The sequence below is a fragment of the Panthera tigris genome, chromosome X, assembly GCF_018350195.1.
Source record: "Panthera tigris isolate Pti1 chromosome X, P.tigris_Pti1_mat1.1, whole genome shotgun sequence".
Lineage (NCBI taxonomy): Eukaryota > Metazoa > Chordata > Mammalia > Carnivora > Felidae > Panthera > Panthera tigris.
In genome coordinates this window covers 7,306,938-7,325,558 of record NC_056677.1, presented here as the reverse complement: position 1 = coordinate 7,325,558, position 18,621 = coordinate 7,306,938, and positions in this window count along the sequence as shown.

Here is an 18,621-nt window from a genome sequence, read left to right as displayed (position 1 = left end):
GTTGCCAACGTCATAATGAACTCTATTTTCCATGAAGCAGAACTCATGATAAAGTAGGTGCGACCCCCATTTCAATTCCTAACGTAAAAGGAAACTCATTACCGGATGGTCTCGTGCAGGAAGTGAAAACACAGGCTGAACCCCGAGGACTGCAATACCTGCACGATGCTACACTGGGGAGATTGAGTTAAACCAGTGGTTCTCAACTTGGGGTGATTCCGTCCTGCAGGGGACACTGCCAGTGTCTGGAGACAAAAGGGTTACTGTCACAACTTGGGGGTGTGCTATAGGCACCTAGCTGGGTGGGGACCAGGGATGGTGCTCCCTGTCCTATGGTGTACAGGACACCCCCACGGCCAAGTGTGGTCCAGCCCCAGAGGTCACCAGGGCTGAGGTCGAGGAACTTGGGGTTAAGCTCATCCCCCCCTTGACCAGAGAGAGTCACAACCCAAGAGGCCACACGATGCAGACAGAGCGAGACCAGACCGCCTGCCCTCCTGATGGCTTGGTGGATGGAAAAATATTCTAACAGTGTAGTATAACGTGTCAAAGCCCTGGTGTGAAGGCAAAATGAGTGTAAAATAGTTTAGTGCCTGGCACATTGTCAGTGGCTCGGTAAATGGTCACTGATGTCATCGTGGGCCAAAGCCAGTAACTTCTGACACGTGGCTTCTAAACCGAGATGCATACTTGGGATGTCCTCTAGCCATGAGCAAGCTGACAAGGAGCTCTCAGAAAAACTGGAATCGTTTCTTTAAGAGTTCATTTGCGACCTAAACAAGAGTAATGCATCATGTGGATAGAAGCCTTTTTGGGTTACCCTTGTTCTGTAATCATGGTGTAATCAAATGGTCGGAGAAATTCTACAGGCTATAGATTGCTTCCCTGATGCTGAGCACCTTCTAATAACAAATGCTAAATGAATTTGCGGTAAATGTTGTAACGATATTCTATTGAACAGCTTTCCAGCCAAGTAAATCTTTGGCTTTAGATTTCTAGACAGCTATCATCTGGCCGTCCTTTCCAGCATTAACTAATCACCAGTGAAAAATACAAATGTCATTCACAAATCATATCAAAGACGGGAACAGCTGGAATCAAATTCAAGAGACTGCATCATTTTATCATCTTGACATTAATCATTCTACATGGATAGCACAGGCAATCTGGAGCAAAGAGTTATTTATGTTGCAATATAAACGTTAACCATTTAGGCCTGGGAGACTCTCTCCCTATTCCCTCCCCCAACCCAGAACACCCCTAGAGACTCAAGGATTACATGAAAATGTTTTATGAAACGTTATTTATAAAGTAGCCGTGGGAGCTGGGGGGAAAAAAAATCCTCATGTGTATAAAGGCTGAGTTGTCTGACCATCTAGAAGAGGGGTCAGCAAACTACTGCCTGTGGGCCAAATCGGGCCTGATGCCTGTTTTTCTCTGGCCTGTGAGCGCAGAATGTTGTTTTTGTTTTTTTTTTAATATGGCTGGAAAAAAATCAAAAGAATAAAAATGTAGTGGCGAGTGAAATTTACATGAAATTTAAATTTCAGTGTCAGAAAGAAAGTTCTGTTGGCACACAGCCACACCCATTTGCTTACATACCGTCTATGGCTGCTCTTGTCCTACAACGGCAGAGTTGAGTGGTTTCAACAGAGACCATATGGCTCACAGGTCCCCAAATACTTATTATCTGGCCTTTTACAGAAAAATCTTTGCCCACCCCGATCCAGGAATCTAGGGGCTCAAAAGTGTATTTTTTCTATGCCATAATTACAAACTTTAGTAACTATCTGTCGGGTTTTATCTGCCTCACCCCTGTTTCCCAAGAGAATAGCACTCCAGAACCCTGATGGGCAATTCCCCCTCCCCTGTCTTGAGTGGTCTTGGTGGAAAGGTAATTCCAGCTCTTCCAGCCAATATGTCTGCTACTTCCTCCCTCGTGTCCCTCAATCTGCACTGAGGATTTCAGAGGGGGCCTGCCTACAACGAATTCTTCACGTATTCATTTGACAAATTATGGAACATCTCCCACTTTCCAGGCGCCGTGCTAGGCTCTGCACAAGGTAGGCAGAGGCCTAGCACCCGTGGAGTATCTTCACCGAGGATATAACAAGCAAACAAAGAAATGGAAAAGCAGCCTCAGGTGGTGATAGGGTTACAAAGACAATATAAGTGGATATTTAACAAGGAGTAGGAGAGGTCGGTTCGTGTAAATTAGTAGTCAGGAAGGGCGTCTCCGAGGAGACCACGTGAAACGTGGACTTCCGTTGACATGGACCCAGAATTGTCACGTGGCCAGCTTTTAGCTCAAAGGAGACATTAAGGCTAGAGAGAGGAAGATTGGAAGACTGGAAGTCATAAGTCTAGGAGGAGAATTTAAATCCCTGATCATCTAAGGGAGAGGAGAGAGAGAAACGTGCTGTCCAAGGAGACCAAAGGAAGAAGAGGTTTAAGAACGAGGAAGTGACTCTAATGAGGGAAGCTTCAGAGGCAGGTCTATCAGCGATACGCCAGGCCTGGCTTGATGCAGATTGCCGGGTGCTGCAGTCTCCATGGCAGGTGGCCCTAAGGGACAGCGGAGAAAAGAAATCCCCTCAGCGTCCAGTCGAGCGGAACATCTCATGTCCCCCTTTCCCTGGGATGAGAGGTCAGAAGACCTGAATTCATTGCAATACTGCATCGTAGGCGGTGGCTAAAGGTTGGATGGTTCTGGGGAAGAAGAAGCAAGAGTGGAGGGTGGCTTTGTGGGGGGCAAGTGATAGACCTCATCGAAAGGGCCTAGCACATTCAACCCGTCAGGTCACACCCGAATGCTAATCTGGCCACGCCACTGCAAAGTGTTCTATTTCCCAGAAGCAGTGTGGCAGAGAGTATGTCCATCCATCAAAACTTCTTACGCCCTCTCCTCGGTGCAGAGTTGTCGCTAGGAAATGGCCACTGAGCCCAAGTTTGCATTTCCTACCGTTCTTTGCGGTGCGGTGCGGTTCGAGCAGGTTAACGGTGCACATGTTTTTTACTCGGCTAAACAAGATCTTCTTCTGGCGAAACTGGAGGTTTGACACGGCCTTCTCAATGTTCCTCCCTTTTCTCTTTCCCCAAATTGCCTCGTAACACAAGCAAAACAGTGAGGCTCCAGGCAGAGCCAAGTCGCGGTCGACATGTGTCATTAATTTGGGACCTATTACTCTCTATATTTTTCATAATTAAGCAAATAATTTTCAATCACTTAATAAAAAGAATGTTCAAATCCTGAGACTCTCTCTTGTGCTTTGGAAGGGAGGTCTGGAGCATCGGGCACCATTACTTTGTCCATGACCTCTTTTGTTTTTTGTTATTGTTATTATTATTACTATCACTATTATTTTAGGTCTTGATGCCAAAACAATGACTTAACTAGGCTAAACCATGGGTGGGAGTGGAGAACTGACATGAGCTTTCTCTAAATTATTTAAAGATGCCCAGAAGCCATTCTGTGACACCAGGATTTGTAAGGACCAACTCAGGTGAATGTAAACAGCGCATGTGCGACGCTAACCTATAAAAGCTCTTCAAACGACGACTTGAAAGGAAGGCCATACATAAAACAGATAAGCCCAGAGCCATCTAAGTAACACGTGGGCAGAGCGCACAGGGCTTCCTCTGCTACAGCCCCTTTTCTTCTCGAAAGCAGGAACTCCAGATGTTCCGCAGAGTGGATTTGAAAGCCAACAGGCTACTCAACTGGAAACTACTCTTGGTTGATGTTTCTGCGCAGTTCATCTCCAAGGTCAATTTGGTCTGCCTCCGCTGGCGATCCCGGCAGGCCAGGGCTTGCCACATTAGACCCAGCAGTTGCATTTGGAGCAGGGAATTTTGGAAGAGGCTAGATGTTTTGGAGCTAAAAGCTCGCCCCCTTCTGAGAAGCCAATGGAATGGGAGCAGGGACTTCCTTAACCTCTAAGAGGGCGGAGCTGGGAGAAGGATGAGGTGCAGAAAGAAATGCCTTCTGGGAGGTTCTGGAAAACCCCATTCAAAATCGCTTCTGACCCAGCCTTGGAAGCATGCGCCTCCAGGTTTTGAGAGCGGCTTTCAGAATCTAAAAGAGCAAATTAGGGGCGCCTGGGTGGCTTAGTCGGTTGAGCGTCCGACTTCGGCTCGGGTCACGATCTCACAGTTCGTGAGTTCGAGCCCCCCGTCGGGCTCTGTGCTGATGGCTCGGAGCCCGGAGCCTGCTTCCGATTCTGTGTCTCCCTCTCTCTCTGCCCCTTCCCTGCTCATGCTCTGTCTCTCTCTGTCTCAAACATAAATAAACATTAAAAAAAAAATTAGAAAAAATAAAAGAGCAAATTAAATTGAAACATTTGAGAGACACTGTGGGAGGCTACCGTGTCTGGGTTTTTACAATGGTGTGTCTGTGGGGCCCCCATCAGTTCGGACTCTCCTCTTTGAATTCACTTCGTTACTTTAAATTTATATACACTTTTAAACTTCTGGAGATTTCATACAATCCCTGGGTTTTGTTCTCGTGCCCCACACTGAAATTAAACCATTTGGACAACAAATTTATGGAATCTTTACCTACAGCATTTCCTTATTTGTCATACATTTTTGCCGTATTAACGTGACGACTCTAAATTCTCGATAATGCCAAATTAAGCATTATTCAGTACGAGAACTTTTCCAAAGAAAAGAACTTTCGTAGCTGAGTTTAACTCAACATTTGTCTGCTATTTTTCCAGCTAATGATATTGACATTTTACTGTATTAGTTCATTAGAGCATGAAACTTCCTGTCTTATTTTTGAAAAGCTATTTTAGTACTTCATATAAAAGTAACTCTATACCACTGGGACGAAGCGAGTGCAATGGAACGATCAACCACTCAGTGGGAAAGAAGCCATTGCAAGCCACGAATCGTTATTCTAAATGGAGCACGTTTTAGCCCTCTCGCCTCAGAGAGACAGTCCTCATTTTACACCACTTCGCACACCTCACGTCCTCCCCGAACACTGCGGGGGAGGAGGTGTGGAAAGGAGATCTTTGTTTCACTTGTTTTGTTTTCTTGGAAAAGTTTGCTCTCCCTCTCCATGGGTTTGGGGAGATGGGTTGATTTTCCTAAACGAGGGTCTACCCAACCGTGGCAGATTCCATTTTTCCAAGTTTGGCCACAGCCTTATTTCCTGTCTCACATGCTCTCCTTAGGATGTCTTGGGTTGTCCTCTCATCAAAACATGGGCGTCTAGTTTCCTTCCTCTTGAATTTTGTGGAGCTTGCGAGCGCAGTGACTTCCGAGACCACTTGGTTTGCGGATGTTCACGCTTGGACCCCAGACACCATGCCGTGAGGAAGCCCAAGCAGCGATAGTGCACAGGCCACACGTGGCGGTCCAGCCCCAGCCAGGATCACCTGGCAGACGTATGAGCGAGCGAGCCTCCAGGGGACGCCAGCCCCAGCTGTGATGTCGCCCCCGGTCTCCTACTTTCCAGCTGAGGCCCTGGACATTGGAGGGCAGGCACAAGCCACCCCTGTGTGCCCGTCCGGCTTCCTGGCCCACAGAGCTGTGAACATAATCAAATGGTTGTTTTATGGCACTAACTTTGGGGTGGTTCATTATGCGACAACAGTAGCAGGAGCGCTGACTTCCCTCGCGGTTGTCAATTTAGTGACACAGAGGCTACTGTTCTTTCAGCCCTCAAATATCTACTGATCTCCCCAAATGTCGCGACCACTGTGCGGGTGCCAGAGATGTGGAAACATAGGAGAGGTGGCTCTTGCATTCCAGGGATTTACGTTTTAGCAGGGAGAGATTGCTTGTAAGCTAGTTAGCTTACAAAACCAAGAATACTTGGTTGAAAAACCAAGTGTACAAACCAAGAATGGGTTTTAGGTTCCGCGAGGAGTTTGCAGAGCCCGGGCAAGAGTTGAAATCAGGGCTATCCAGGGGCGCCTGGGTGGCTCAGTCGGTTGAGCGTCCAACTTCAGCTCAGGTCGTGATCTCACGGTTCGTGGGTTCGAGCCCCGCGTCAGGCTCTGTGCTGACAGCCCAGAGCCTGGAGCCTGCTTCGGATTCTGTGTCTCCTTCTCTCTCTGCCCCTCTCCCATGAGTGCTCTGTCTCTCTCTCTCTCAAAAATAAGCATTAAAAAAATTTTTAATTGAGGCCAGTCCAGAGCACAACCCCTTTTCCCGTCTCCAGCTCTACTGCAAACCACAAAGAGCCTCAGGCGCATCAGAATAGACGCCCCGGCTTGCACATTCAAGGCCAGATGAACATTAGGCCAACAGCTGTCCCCTTGGCCAACTCTCAGGTCTGGGGGTGTGCACAGCAGCACAGTCTGCCCTGTGCTCTTGGATACGTGAGGAACATCGGGAACAATCCATGCAGGCTTGGAAGTAGGCTGAGCCATTTGAGCAGGGAATTTCTAGGTCTCGGGTCCAAGGGGCATGGTCCAGAAGGGGGCTTCGCATCCACTTAGCGCAACAGAACTCTGGGCTTGGGGAAAGGTGTGGACAGAGGAGGGCCTTGAAAGCGGAAGGCCCAGGACTCAGGCTGGCCCCGGGTTTAGGGGAGACGCGCTGGGGGTACAAAATAAAAGTGTCATTCGAACCTAGCCACTTAGAAAAGGGGTCAGGGACCAGATGGCACTGGTAGTGCCTCTTGAATGACACGTTTGTCTGCAAGTATCGTTGTCGGCATTGACACACACTTGGGCTGTGGTATTATTCAGGTTAACTGGTACACACAGAACCGGTCGGTCGACTAAATATTTTCCTTTTATACTGGTCTTGGTGTAATGTAGGAACCACAGCTTCAAACACAAATGCTCATTGCAAGGGGCCTGACTGAGGAATTGTAAACCTGAGAGCTCCTCTGGGCCCCACTATCATCTGCGTGTGCAACTTTATGAAGGCCAATTAACCTCTCCGAGTCCGGAAAAAAAAAAACAACAAAAACGTATAAGCCTTGGACCAGATGTGCAAATCTATACGCGAACAGACTTAAAATTCTTTAGAGGGAGGTATCCTATAAATGGACTGAAAAACTGCCTAGTCCTCATTGCTCAAAAGGAAATGAGCACCATAAAAGAGTAAAATCAAATCAAGTCAAATCAAAGCTTATCCTTTATTAACTGCCCTTCAAGCTAAGGTGCGACGTCAGCAGTCACTTTCTTTAAAGGGACAAAGAAATATTCTCGGCTCTGCCGGTGGACGACCTCTGTCACATCTGCTCAGGCACGATGGTGTTCCAACAATACTTTATTTACAAATGTGAGCAGAGGGTAGGGTTTGGCCTAAAGACTGTAGTTTGCCAACTCCTGCTCTATGTTAAAACACAATATCCCGGGTCATTCCAGTCGGCTCAGCACCGTGAAAATGTTCAGTCACGATGTTAAAAACAGAACTGAGCAGCACGACTCTAATCTTGGCTAGCATCTCCAGAATGTGCGAGAAGTAAATTAGCAAAATTAATGGACGCCTTCGCCTTTTTTTGTACGTGTGAGATGGTTTGTTTTTAACTGAAACAAAACTTTCATCATCATTAGACACAGTGCAGGTCACTGGGATTCTGTGTTCGCCGAGTTAATCACACAGAATAAATAGAAAAGAGCAACATGAAAGGGAAACATTTTTCTAAAGATGAAAGGTCATTTCCATTTCTGACTTTTTTGTTGGAATGTCATTTTTCCTAAACCCATTTTCATCTCCATCATCAGAACAATCAAGACTATAAGCATTTTACATTTTTTAAAATTTTTCCCAATATCTTTTTAATGTCTCCTTATTTTTGACAAAGAGAGAGGGAGAGAGCATGAGCTGGGGAGGGGCAGAGAGAGGAGACAGAAGATCTGAAGTGGGCTCTGAGCTGTCGGCACAGAGCCCGACGCGGGGCTCCGATTCACGAACTGTGAGATCATGACCTGAGCCGAAGTCGGACGTTTAACCGACTGAGCCACCCAGGCGCCCAACACATAAATATTTTTAAGTAAAAAAAAATGTAGGGTGCCTGGGTGACTCAGCCGGTTAAGCGTCCGACTTCGGCTCAGGTCATGATCTCAAGGTTCATGAGTTCGAGCCCCGCATCTAGCTCTGTGCCGACAGCTCAGAGCCTGGAGTCTGCTTCAGATTCTGTGTCTCCCTCTCCCTCTGCCCCTCCCCTGCTCATGCTCTGTCTCTGTCTCTCTGTCTCTCTGTCTCTCTCTCAAAAATAAACATTTAAAAACATTAAAAAATATATTTGTGTGTAAGATACATCGATAAAGTCTCCCAAAGTTCACAGTCTAATAGGAGAAACCAAATAATGAAGGAAACTACCATAATACAAGACAGAGGAAAGCAAGCAAACATGAAGCTATAGCTTTTCAAGACAAGAACAGCCCTTATGATCTATCCAGCCCAGCCCCCACCCTGTGCTTGGGTTGCTTTGTCCCTGAAAAGGAGAATTCTCAGGTTTTTTGCAAACATATCGTGTCCCAGGGACCCTACTAGGTCAGGAAAATGCAGTTCGCCCCAGGGAAACCAGGCATTTGCCAGGCAAGCGTGCCGTGCTAATGCAGCGGGGACAGAGGCGTCCCGCCGGGTTAAGGGCCCGGCCCTAGTACGCAGGGCCTGGGTCGAAGACAGCAAAACCAGTTCCAGACCCCGCTACTGGCAGACTAGAGATTGGTGAGACATTGTCATTCCTGGTCGGGACTGGGCCAGAAACTGCCCAGGTGAGAGCATACGGTGGCGACCCCAGGGTCAGGCTGGCGAAGGGAGGCAGGGCCGGCCGTGGTAGCAATGATCTGTTCTTCCTGCCAGTATTGGGCGGACGAGGTTCGGGGATTCTCAAGGCTCCCGTGCAGCTGCTTGGGGCAGATCAGCAGTTTGCATAGAGAAGGTTCCTGTTTAGTGCGGCACCTGAGATCTCTAGACTCCGAAACAAATTCTCTGAGGACACCTGAAACCATACAAAGACTAGAAAGCAATCGCATCTCAAGTCTCTTAAGGGTTAAACGTTCTCTGCCAATAGCATGTTCTGCCCTCTCTAGTCTCTGAGCGCTGATGTGACTTGCTGTATGATTTTGAGCAGGCTATTTTCTTTTCTCTGTGCTGGAGAAAAAATGGGGGGAGAGCGATGCTACCCATAGGGCTGCCGAGACGACGAACGAGCTCGTGCCTATAACGCGCCATTGTTTTGGCCGCCTAGACTTCACCTGCATGTATTAATTACTATTATCGTACATTAATTATGTATTGTTTTCTGTATTTTATGACACTTTGACATTCGGGGCCAGGCCGATCCTGGAGAGACTGCCCCTCCAGAACTAGGGACAGCAAAGCAATCGTCCACAGCCCACACCTGCCAACTACCTCCTTGATCAAGCTCTCGCAGGTTGGGCCACCACCTGCGTCATGGTCGGAATATTTGCACCCCTCCAAAATTCATATGTTGAAATCCTAGCCGCCGGTATGATGGTATTCGGAGGTGGGGCCTTTGGGAAGTGATTAGGTCCTCAGAGTGGAGCCCTATGATGGGATCGGTACCCTTATAAAAAGAAACCAGAGTGGGGTGTTGGGGGGCACCTGGGTGGCTCAGTCGGTTAAGTGTCTGACTTCGGCTCAGGTCATGATCTCATGGTTTGTGAGTTCAAGCCACACGTCGGGCTCGCTGCAGTCAGCGCGGAGCCTGCTTCGGATCGTCCGTCCCTCTCTCAAAAATAAACATTAAAAAAAACAAAAACCTTGGGGAGCCCCCTCGCCCCTTCCACCGAGTGAGGACATAGCGAGAGTCCGCAACCCAGAGGAGGCACTCACCAGACCCCAGGCGTGCCGGCACCCTGACCCCAGACTTCTAGCCTCCAGAACTGCCAGGAATAAATTTCTGTTCTTTATAAACCACCAAGTCCATGGTATTCTGTCAAAGCAGCCTGAACAGACTAACACAATTGCCCTGCCCTAATACCACGCCAGAGCCAGCTACCAGGCAAGGAGGGGCAGTCCCTGCATCCTGAAGGGCCCTGAAATTGTTCCAACTCGCCAATCCCAGGTCTATCTACCCTGCTTTGTCCCTTTCTTTGCTGTGAAAAGTCTTTGCCCCTGCTTTTCCACTGCCCCTCTGCCTCCTGACTCTGATCCTTCCCTGTTTCTAGAGATCTGTGAGTATGGACTTCTTCCTTCGTGACCCTCATTCTCAGGTCTGGGTGTTAGACCATACCTGATTAAAACAAATTCCAGGTACACCTTAAACAGTACCCTTCTCCGGTGCCTGTATGCTCGGTTCCCTCTGGGGCACTCTTTTTATTGGCTGCCTATTGCTGGATTACGAATTACCACGAACTTGGCAACATGAAACAGTACGCACTTATTATTATATAGTTTCTTTCTTTCCTTTTTTTTTTATTTGTGCACGCATGAGTGCACACGAGAGAGAGAGAGAGAGAGAGAGAGAGAGTGTGTGTGTGTGTGTGTGTGAGCTCGGGGGAGGGGCAGATGGTGAGAGAGAGAATCTTAGGCAGTCTCCATGCTTAGCACAGAGCCGACCGCGGGGCTCGATCCCACGACTCTGGCATCATGACCTGAGCTGAAATCAAGAGTCTGATGCTCAACCGACTGAGCCGCCCAGGCGCTCCTGTTACACGGTTTCTTTGAGTCAGGGGTCCACACACGGCTAGTGGGTCCTCTATTTCACAGTCTGTCACAAGTCTGCAGTGGAGTGGATGGCCAAGGCTGGGGGTATCATTTCAAGGCTTGACTGGAGAAGGATCTGGTTCCAAGTTCACATGTGGACAGGATTCAGTTCCTAGAGGGTGGCTGGACTGAGGGTCTCTATTCCTCAATTGCCGTTGTCCTCATATGGGCCTCTCTCACAAGGCAACCTGCTTCACCAAAACGTGCAAGCTCATAAGGCAATAGAGAAAATGTGACAGCAAGACAGAAGTCACAATCTTATGTAACCTAATCACAGAAGTGACATCCTATCACTTTTGCTGTATTCTATCGGCTAGAAGTAAGTGACTAGGCCCGGTCCAGACTCAAGGGGAGAGGAATAAACAAAGACAGAAACGCTGAGAGGCAGGGATCATCCCTCCTTCATTCTTGGCCCATCAGTTTTGGGTGGACTCCTCTGATTCAGACGTGGGGCATGTGATTAGGCCTCAGCCAATGAGACCCCCCAAGCCCCCCACCAGCTCTGGGATCGCTGATTGGTTACAGAATAGGCACATCACACAATACACAGTAGATGGAAGCAAGACATGGAAGGTGAGAGAAGGAGGAGACAAGAGAGATTGCTAGAAAGCGAACTAAATTCATCTCATTCATGTTGATGAGGCCAAAGGACGTGTTTTATAAACATAGACCTTTCCATCCTCAGCCCTTTTTAAAAGCTGAACCGAGCACAAAAGGCCGCTCGTTTTTGATGAAGGCCCATCAACTCTCCTGTTTAACAAATAAAAAAGCAACGTGCACTACTTGGCCAAAGTAGACAGAGCGTAAGGTATTTTAATTTCTAAAAATAAAGTTACACACAATCCTCTGAGGTGTTCGCCAGTTAATATTTAGAACTGAGGATTTAAAAATAATCGGCATCCATGAAAAGCAATCTCTCCCCCTTTTTCTTAATGCTTCTTTGACCAAAAGTGTTTCATAGACTGAACTCTCTAATGAGGGAATATTTATAGGACATACCAAAGCAGATGTGAGTCCCATTTTATGAAATCCAAACCCAGATGGTCTTTTCTTTCCATTGTCTTATGTAATTTATATGAAAGCAGAACATGAAAAAAAAATTCAAATGTAATTTCTTTTCCACCATTTATGCTTAATGGCCCTGTAATCACTTTCATGGCCTCAGTTTCTCTGCCGAGTCTCCAGAGGGTCTGTGGATTAGCTCATGTCACAGAGGTGCTTTCCAGCAATTGGAAATGCCCAGCAAGAGTGGAAATGTCTGTTATCATGAAACATGCATTTCCAATTTAAGTTATTCCACTCTGTGTCTTCCGTAGAGAGCCCAAAATACTCTCTCTAATTTGAATCAGCCCAGAGGGTATAAACTAAAAGAAAGACCCGTAGATGAAAAAACATAAAATAAAATAAAATAAAATAAAAAAAGACTGACCCTGAACTCAACTTCTTTAAATGAGTTTTCTTGGGGAGCATTCTATTTCGTTTGGTCATCTACAGGGAAATGGAAAAGAGGATTGAGGGATGAAAGAAAGGAGAATACAAAAGGGCTCTAAGAGGTGTCTAGGAATTTCCTTTTGCTTGAGAATTCCTGGAATATGACGAAGGGAGGGTTTAATTTTTCCACTTGGCTTAGTGACAGTTTCTGCCACCTTCCCAGACATTACCTTGACAACCAATTCATGCTACGTTCTTGAGAATTCGTTAGCAGGCTCGAAACAGAATAATAACACCCATTTAGTTATCCTCTATTTAAAATTGTATTTGTAAATGTTGGCTTCAAACACTCTAAAGGGCATTTGGAGCTCCATGGATTGCATTAAATTGGACGATGTAATGTAGTATATTTTCCAGCACCTCATAAATTGTACATTATTCATATATTCACAGTGTAGAGATATCTCGGATTCTCTTTGAAATTAAAAATTATTTTCTTCTCATTTCTCCTGGAGTCACATTCCCCACATTCCCAAGCATGTGAATGATTGTCCGGGCAAAGGAGGACTGAGTTCCTCAGTTATCAGGAGAGTTTCGGGGGGGAGGGAGCCAGTGACGTGGGGGCCTCAACAACCTTAGGTGGGTGCGGGTAGGGAGGTGTGAGGAGCGAAAAGAAAATTAATATCAGGGCCTCGGGCCCTGGGTTTCTGGAAATTTCCACAGGCCAAAGAGAGCTGGCATTTGGATGTTTTTCTGAGCACAAAATTCTCTGGGAATTTAATCCAGGGCATTTAGGGCTTTGTATTTTCTTCTTTGTGCTTCTAAAACTAAATGCAAAAAAAAAAAAAAAAAAAAAAAAGCTTTTCCACATTTGCAGGCAGCAGCTATGAAGCAACAAGAGACTTAAGAAAAAAAAAATTACACACCATTCAACTTAGAGCCCCTCACAACACTCTGAGCTTTTATGACAGATGCTGAAAATATGTGCAGCCCAAATAGCACTGGGAGATCGGGGTCAGGGCCTCCGGCATTTCACTCTCTCCTGAGAAAGTTTTATTTTTGCAGGAGGTGGACCTGAAAACGCGTGGTACTCCCATTCACCAAGTCTGACCTTCCGCACCTTGATTCCCCGGACAGCGTCCTGTGAGAAAACCTAAGTCAAGGGCGGCCCAGGGTTCTGCCCAGCAGGTGCTGCCCAGCAGGTGCTGGGACCGCCTCTGACGGGCGCCAGCGGGGAGCTGCGTTCACCCTCCCGGCCTCGGAGAGGGTCCCCCCGGACCCGGGCTGTGAACGCCAATCCCTAGGGAAACCGTTCGCAGAGGAGGATTACGAAATCAAAACTGTTGGGTGGGGGTCCAGTTGGATGCTGGATGTCCCCAGCGTGTGATGGTTTCTCCCGCGGGCTCATGGCGGAATGGGTCCAGCTCTCCGGGGACCCTGGATGGGAACGAAGAACACACAGGGCCGCGGAGGTCCCCGAGTGGGCTCCTGCCCTCCGTAAACCTCAGCGAATGAGAAGCGCGGTCTTCGCGTGGGCAATGAACCGGCCATCCAACAAGTCAGAGGGCCCTGGCCCATTGCGATTGACCCGGACACAGCCCGCGGACCAGCCACCGTTACAAAGAAACTTCCTTCTTCTAATCAAAGAAGAAACGAGGACATTTGGTGGTGGAATGATTTATATCTCATAGGCAGCTTCACATAGTTTTAGAGTTATATCAGGGACTAAAACCACACAGTAAATACCTCCAGATTCAGGGGACTCTTAATTTTTTTTTTTTAAACACGAACCTTCAAACCTAAGAAATGCTTTGGTCATTTCCATAAAACACAATTGATTTTAATAACTACATTACCCCAAAGGGAGCCTTAATGACTACCACCGCTCTTCCTAAGTGGAAATAGTCCTGAATTTCAAGATCTTATGCACATGAAGGTATATTATTTGACCATTTTTAAAAATGTAAATAACGTCTCCTGCGTTTCAGCGGCCTGCCATTCCCGTAGCAGATGCATTTGGGCAGTGAAAACATATTTTCCCCATTAGAAATTTTGTCTTAAACGAAGCCTCACCCATCAAAGAAAAGATAAGCATCTAATTGGAGAACCCTGGGAGTTTCAAGTTAGAATTTGTATCGTGCAGCTCACTGCCATCTCGGGCTGAAAAATGGCTGGATATCGGCACACAAAAGCACACTGCTCTCTGCTTGTCATGTTTTTAACTTTAATCTCTGTATAAAAAAAAATTGCATTGTTGGCCCTTGAAAAGCTTCCATTGTCAAAAGGAAATATAATAACCTTTCCTGCATAGAGGCCAGGTGTCCCACAGTAACAAGCCTGGTGACAGAGCACGAGTTGTCTGTGATGGCCATGCTTTGGTGATCTTACTGGGTTGCAGTCAAGACGCTAACAAGCTCGGGCAAGGGGGCGGCCGGGTACACCGCACCATCTCCCACAACGGAGCTGTGCTGCGGGGGAAGCTGCTGGGAGACTGGGGAAATACAATAAGCTTGATCTCTCATGTGGGAAAATCCATGGTGTTTAATAGCTTCATAAAGTGGCGTGCTATTGTCTCCGTGTATAAAGTCCCCAGTAAATTCTTACATTACCACCATTATAAAACGCAGCAACGGAAACGTTGAGCTGTGCTATGTGATCCCCAGTGGCAAAGGTTAGGAAGAACCAAAATTCATAATGACTTCCAAGAAAATACTATTAGAGTGTAATTTAAGGAGGCTTTGCGGCCATAATTTCCAGCGCGATGCAAAACGTGCTTTCGTGACATACACACCCCACTAAAACGGTAACGCTTCACAAGGAGAATTGACAAGAATAAAAAAGATGAAAGGTCAGGAGGCAAATGAAGAGTGTAATCATTTGCGACAATTGGTTCTGCAGCAGGCGTTCAAGAAAAGGGACCACATGTTGTTAGATACGATTCTGCGATAACGCGGAAGATTCTGCTCCCCGTCCTGAAAGGACACTGCTTTCTGCTCAGTGTAATCTCAGCACGTGCCTTGAGCCTGTGATTTGAGGCTGAGACGGGCATTTCCGTTTAATCATCACGGCTACTGCTCATCCGCAGTGGACTCTTATCTTGATATGGAGCCCCACCGGTCACCCATACTTGTATGGAAGTGGTAACCTGCATTTTCCCCAGGTGCAGTCAGTCCCCAGTTCTTGAGCGTGTATCGACGAGGAATTGGGTGCGAACTCTCCATGAGGACGCTGGCATGACAGGACTAACGGAGCAAATTTTCTGCTACCCGCCAACGTGGGCAGCGGGGTGTCCGGGTTACTTAACTACTCACCTTAAGACAGGATTAGCCTAAACGCATCACCTTTCTGGGAAATAAAAGACTATAATATATATGCAATATTGAATTAAAAACTCCATACATTCCAGGGACACCTGGGTGGCTTGGTCGGTTAAGCGTCCGACTTCGGCTCAGGTCACGATCTCACGGTTCGTGGGTTCAAGCTCCACGTCGGGCTCTGTGCTGACAGCTCAGAGTCTGGAGCCTGCTTCGGATTCTGTGTCCCCCTCTCTCTCTGCCCCTCCCCTGCTCGTTCTTTGTCTCTGTCTGTCTCTCAAAAATAAGTGAACATTAAAAAAAAAATTTTTTTTAATTCAATACATTCCACGCATTTAAAGAGTACTTTTTTTTTTTTTTTTTTTTTTTTTTCAAAATCATGGTTGTTTTATTGAACGGTTTCACCATTTGGAGATGTAAGGCTAAAATAGGACGGGGGTGCCTGCTTGGGATTCTCTGCCCCTTCCCCTCTCATTCTCAAAAGAGACTGAACTAGGGCTTAATGTAGAATTAAGGGGTTTAAGGCATTCACAGATGTCAGAGGGAAAACCGGTCCTTGGTTTCTTACTACGAAGATTCCCCATCAACGAAAGGCTGTACGACACTCCCCTAGAACAGAGAAACGGCTGTCGGGGGGAGCCAGTCTGCAGGAGGGATGGCTGGGCTGGAGGCCGAAGCTCAGGTCCAGGACAGCAGGCTGGGAAGAGGTCAGGTTAGCGCATTCACCAAAAAGCACTTGTTTTCCAGTCTCTAGTCTGAGGATTTCCTCAGATGGGGTTAGAAAGTACCTTTTAGGTGATAATCTAAGCACCAGGGTTGAGAGACTTTGTCCGTAAAGGACCAAATAGCAAATACCTGGGGCCTCGCAGGCCAATGATCTCTGTCTCACCTACTCAGCTCTGCTCTTGTACAAACGAAAACAAATGGCATGGCTGTAGTCCAGTAAAAGTGTATTTACACCAACAGGTACTGAGCTGGGTTTGGCCAGTGGGCCGTGGTATGCCAACACCTGGTCTGGAACAGTCCTGCCCAATAGAAATATAATGGATCCACATAGGTAGTGTTAAATTTATAGCCTAATAATGTTGTACGGTGACAGTGACTGTGCTAATCGCGGTGAGCACTGAGTAATGTATACGATTGTGAAATCACTCTGTTGTACACCTGAAACTAATATAACATTGCATGTCAACTATACGTCGATGTTAAGAAATAAATAATTTTTAAAAATCTGAAGGGCCCCTTGGGGGCTCAAAAATAAATAAGCAAACATAAATTTTTTAAATGTTTCTTTAATTTGACAGAGAAAGAACAGGGGAGGGGCAGAGGGAGAGGGAGAGGGAGAGAGAGAATCCCAAGCAGGCCCTGCACCGTCGGCACAGAGCCCGACGTGGGGCTCGATCCCACGAACCTCGAGATCATGACCCGAGCCAAAATCAAGAGTCAGATGCTTCACTGACTGAGCCACCCAGGAGCCCCAATAATTTAAAAAATTTTCAAGGAACAGTTACAAGAAACAAGTAAAATTAATTTCAATACTATATTTTATTTAATCCAGTATGGACCAAAGTCCTTCCCAGAAGCAAGGGAGAGCGTTCGGTGGAAAATCCCTCACGCACACACCCCCCCTGGAGTGGAGAGAGGAGCCTTGGGGAGAGATGGGATGCTCGCGTGCACAGAGGAGAGGGGGGCTCCCAACGGGCTTGGAAGGAGGACCCCGCCTGTGCCTGCCGGCCCCAGAGCTGGTGCTGGAGATGCTCGGGCATTGGGATGGCAGGCCGACCCGGAGGAAAGGGCAACGAGGTGGGCCAACTGCAGGGACCATGTCCGTGGAGCCCGAGGCTAGAGTCAGAACGTGCCGGGTCTGGCAAGTCGCTGCCTGCAGAGGTGGCCAGAGAGAGCGGCCACCGTCACCAGAGGCTGCGGGCAGTGAAGACCTTAGCCACACGCAGGATCCCGTCTCCTCGGCCAACACGAGACTGGAAATAACCGCAAGTGACAAAAGTCGTGACGTTATATTGAACGGAATATTCAGAGAGCCCGCTGCCCAGGAAGAGGGCAGCACGCGGGTTAGCAGTTATCACAAAGAGTAAAATAATTTGGTCTGTATCCTATGAGTCGAGACTCCTCCAATAACAGGGTCTCTCCATCAGCAGGGATTTTCACTCCAGGAACGCAGGAAATTGGAGGTCTGCTATAATTATAAAGGCTTGAGAAACCTCAACCATTATGGAGAAAGTTTTCCATATAAATGAAAGCTGTGGCCCGACAGACGAGACAATTTCAGCTTGAATTACTGTTGAGAGAAAGAAAAGGAGCCTCTGACATCAGGAGCTGGCAGGCACTCCCGCCAGGCCTGGGTGTTCTCCTCTTGAACATGAACAGTTTCACAGAACATCAACATCAGACAAGGCCACCCTGTGACCATAATGAATTAAGACAAAACCAAGAGTCCTCTGTAAACATAGTGGAGCATAGACAAAACACGAACATTGTCCAAGCCACGGAATAAAAACCCTCCCCCTGTCCTCCCCCCTCATGAGTGATTGCTGCTTCTTTATCAGTTACAGCTTTGGCCTTGTTCTAGCCTTTCCTCCTCCTGGTTGAGAATTATTGCAATATCCAATCCCAGAATTAGCCCCGCTTTCTGAGATCATGCCATCCAGAGCGAAGTCCTGCTTCCTTCCGTCCTCCCCAAAGTTACCCAATAGAAGTTCAAATCCTCTGCAGAGGCCAGCGCGAAGTCAGGTGCTTTCCCTGCAATCGGGGAAATAAGGCATCAGTACCTAAGAAGATAAATAATAAAGTATTTAAATGGTCACAGTATCCAGGGTGCACACGGCAATGACTTGATCCCTGCTGAGTGAGGGGAATTGGGAGCTGGGTAACCAGTGTCTACTGAGCCGTATGCCTGGTGTGCGTTATCTTTCTTGATCTCCAGAGCAACTTCCTGAGGTAGACATTGTGTTCACTTCATCCTGGGTAACTGGATGTTGGGAAGGAGAAATCCTATGTTCTGGGAGTCCCATGTTCTGGGAGTTTCCAGAGCTCTTAGATTATGTGACTCCCTTCTCCCCATGTGACAGAGGAAGCAGGGTGACAGGGGCAAAGGCATGAAGGGAGAAAAAGCCAGATAACCATGGGAGAATGTCCCAGGCACTGTGCTTTGTTTCAAGCAACAGAAACTTGATTCAGGATCTTAAAGAGAAGAGGAATTTATCTGGAAGTTGAG